The sequence below is a fragment of the Physeter macrocephalus genome, chromosome 6 (assembly GCF_002837175.3).
Source record: "Physeter macrocephalus isolate SW-GA chromosome 6, ASM283717v5, whole genome shotgun sequence".
Taxonomy (NCBI): Eukaryota; Metazoa; Chordata; class Mammalia; order Artiodactyla; family Physeteridae; genus Physeter; species Physeter macrocephalus.
This window is the reverse complement of record NC_041219.1, coordinates 17135985-17140414: the sequence shown is the minus strand read 5'-3', so window position 1 is coordinate 17140414 and position 4430 is coordinate 17135985.

Below are 4430 nucleotides of genomic sequence, written 5' to 3'. Positions count from 1 at the left end.
TACTAAAGGGCCTAGTTCTTTTCCTTCCTCGATGTCTTTTATGCTCACACAAACATAAAAAATCGTATATAAAAAGCCTATTGCTGTTATGGCTTTTCTTAAATTCATCTTTTTTTTTTTTTTTTGCGGTACGCGGGCCTCTCACTGTGGTGGCCTCTCCCCGTTGCGGAGCACAGGTTCTGGACGCGCAGGCTCAGCGGCCATGGCTCACGGGCCCAGCCGCTCCGCGGCATGTGGGATCTTCCCGGACCGGGGCACGAACCCGTGTCCCCTGCATTGGCAGGCGGACTCGCAACCACTGCGCCACCAGGGAATCCCCTTAAATTCATCTTAATGATTCATTATGATCAATACATATCTCTTTCTGATCAATATATATGTGTATAATTACATCTTCCTTTAAATAATTGCATAAGAGAACGACTGTACCAAAGTTTTTTGATGGATATTTGAACGCTCCCTAGTTTTTGCCATTATAAATATATCACCTTAAATGTCATTAAATACATGGCCTTACATGTTTGTACTGTGGCACTTTTATTTTTATTGGATAGACTCCCCCAAGTAGGATTACTTCATCAAAAGTTGTGTGTGTGTGTGTGTTTGATTTATAGATATTGACAAGTATTTTTTAAAAGATTGCAGCAGCTTGCACTGTATGTTACTGTATTTTAGATTTTTGCTAATTAGCACAAGGCTGAAGATAATTATATTATTAATGACTTGTAACCCTCACTGTGCATTTCATTTTCATTTTTTATATGCTTCAGGTGTACAGCATTATGGTTCAACAACTGTATACACTAGAGTGATCACCACCACAAGTCTAGTTACCATCCATCACCATACATTGACACCCTTCACTCATTTCACCTACCCACCAACCCTCTTCCCCTCTGGCAGCCATTAGTCTTTTCTCAGTATCTATGAGTTTGTTTTTGTTTTATTTTGTTTGTTCCTCTTTTTTTTTCTTTTTAGATGCCACATATGAGTGAAATCATATGGTATTTGTCTTTCTCTGTCTGACATTTTTCATTTAGCAAAACGCTCTCAGGTTCCATTCATGTTGTTGCAAATGGCAGAATTTCATTCTTTCTTTGGCTGAGTAGTATTTCATTGTGTATATATAGCACGTCTTTATCCTTTTATCCATCAATGAAGACTTAAGTTGTTTTCTTATATTGGCTATTGTAAATAACGCTGCAATGAATATAGGGGTGCATATATCTTTTCGAATTAGCATTTTCTTGTTCTTCAGATAAATGCCCAGAAGTGGAATAGCTGGGTCGTATAACAGTTCTATTCTTAATTTTTTGAGGAATCTCCATACTATTTTCCACTGTGGCAACACCAATTTACATTCCTACCAGCAATGTATGTGGGTTTCCTTTTTTCCACGTCCTCTCCAACATTTGTTATTCCTCATCTTTTCGATAATAGGAATTCTAACAGCTGTGAGGTTGCATTTCACTTTCACTTTTCTCGACTACCTGGGAGGATGAGCAGCTTTTTGTATGCTTATTGACTATCTGGATTTCTTCTTTTATGAATTTCCTTAGAGTAAGACTTTGGTTTATTTTTCTATTAGGTTCCTTGTATTTTTCTTACCAACTTATAAACCCTTTTTGTGTCTTAGGGAATGTATGTCTTCACCTATCGTATCTGTTGCCATATTTGCCCCAAATCACTTGCCTTCGACTTTGTTTATGGCGTTTTCCTCTTATGACAATGTATGTGTAGTTAAATATGACTACCTTTTCCCTAATAACTTCTGAATCTCCTGTCTTGTTGAGGAAGACTTTTCCCATTGAGAGCTATGAAATTTTCCAAAATGTTATTCTAGTGTTTATATGGGTTTAGAGTTTATACTTAAAGTTTTAAAATTTCATCTGGAACTTACTTTTGTACAGAGGTAAAGGTTTAATCTTTGCTTTCTTCCAGAAATGTGACTAATTATGTCACCATTCATTGTTATCAAAGTCCTCATTCCCCACTTGATTAAACTGTCATGTCTGTCATTTATTAAATTCCTAATACACTCTTTTGGATGCTCTACTCTACACTTTTTGTCTTTTCTTGTGCCTGCCTCAAACTGTTTTGATTACTGTGATCTTATGTTAATATTTTTTCAACACTCACTTCTTATGATACTAAACTGTAATTTTTTAGCCTGAAATAGAATAAATATGCTTATTTTTACCTGAATTATTATTATAGTTGAAGTCTTTATGTAACATTTAAAGTGTTTCTGTTTTCTCTATGCTAGATTACTATACAAATATATGAATGTCTTTTTAAAGTTAAACTATTTCTTCAAGCCAGCAGAGGGTGTACAAGGTACTGTTTTACTAGTGAGGAATTAAAAATCATTTAAACGTATTCTTTTACTGATTTAGGGAATAAATTTAAGAATTCAAAATATTTATTCCATCAAATATCTTTATTATTAGAAGTTTATGCCTATATAATCAAAACTTGCCTAAATATTTGTTGGCCCACCATAAGTCACATAATTTTATTTTTATTATTATTATTATTATTATTATTATTATTTTGGCCACACCACGCAGCTTGTGGGGTCTTAGTTCCCCAACCAGGGGTCGAACCCAGGCCCTCGGCAGTGAAAGCACGAAGTCCTAACCACTGGACCACCAGGGAATTCCCACTTTTAAATTATTATTATTATTATTATTATTTTTCGGCTGAAGTCACATAGTTTAGAGAAGAACCTAAATTTTCTTTTGAACAAGGATAATTTTTGGCATAAATTTATACATACAATGCAGATAATACAAAACTGAAATAATGTATGGAGTAGAGTAAATGTAATTCCAACTTATTTTTGAAAATCAAACTCATGAAAAATTCAGAGAAAGTGACTATAGTTAATAAACTTATTATTTTGTCACTTATTTTTGATCACATGAGCACTCATTTAAAATGCTAGAACGTACAGATAAACACAGGAAAGTCTTGAATGAATAATGTTTCTAAACATTTTTGATGTGCTTCTTTCCTTAAAGTGTAAGAAGTTAGAAAACACTGCAAACATGTAAGATAAAAGGGGGTTGATGATTTAGTAGGAACTTATAAAGGGGCTAGTTTATATTGGATATTTTGAAAAAGCTGTGTTATTCCAATGAAAGATTTTGTCTGCAGGCTGCTGCTCTTTGATATTTGTAAATATCAGAATGATGGAGACTGCTGTGAAGTAGAAAGTGCTTCACTGAATCTCTCAGTAGCAGTAATTCAATCAAGCAAAGGTTACAAAAGCCCTGTGGGCCACTTGTTATGTGATAGCAGAGGTAGACCTGATTTTGTTGTATCAAATATTTTTTAAGCCAGGAAGCTTAGTGTTAAATTTAAAGCTCTATCAGGGTAACTCTATTACTCTGAGTTTGATGTATCCATTTCATTTTTGCTCCACATTTTTTTCCTGTTTGTTGTCAGTATATATTGCGTGCTGTGTAAATGACGTGATGTCTAATTAAGAATGATGATGCAAAACTGTTTAAACATATGTTGTGTATTTGTGTATAGACATATAGCTACTGACACACATACCCTCAGTAAATAACCCTAATTTTACTTACATTTGTGAATTAAAAATGTCCAGGAGGAAATATACCAAAAATATAAGGAGAATTTAGTGCTGGAATGCTGGTTGTCAGGAATACAAGTCGTTTATTTTTCTCTTCATAATTTTCAGTTTTCCAAAATTTCTACAAATAAAATAGATACTAATTTTTATATTTACAATTCTATTTTTATCAGAAAAACAAATAAAAATTAAATAGAAGCACTCCTAAGAATTCATTAAAGTAAATCAATGGTGTTGCTACTAATTCCTATCCCGTAGAAGAATTATTGGTAGTGGATAAATAACATATCCTGGGCAGATGAACTCAACCTGGCAGATAAAAGTTTGCCTTGGTCACAGTTGCCTATGAATATGGGTTTCAAAACAAACTTAAAGGCTTAACTTAGAATTTCATTATGTTTTAGAATCATCACTGCCTTAATGTTCAAACATCTATATAAGTTCTCCTAATAAGGAGAAATGCATGTTTGTTTATGGCTTTTTGTAAATATATATGCAGTGATCTATGGCTTTAAAAAAAATTCTGTGTTTCTGTGACAGCGTTTGTTAATCCAGCCAACGGAATTATTTACAGAAAAATGGAGCATGTAATAGTTCTTTATGTACAAGTAAGAACTGTTTCCCCCCAAAACCTTAGTTACCTGAATTGTTCTAAGATTATTTGTAAAATCTGAAACTCAGTGATTAAAGAGAAGTGAGAATTCTACCTTTTGTGTGAATTCTTCAACATACTCATAAAAAAAAAATAGAAACAGTCCTTATAAAGGATTTACTAGGAGAGTAAGAAAAATTAAGTTTCAAGAGGGCACCGTGATTAATCACCAATTTT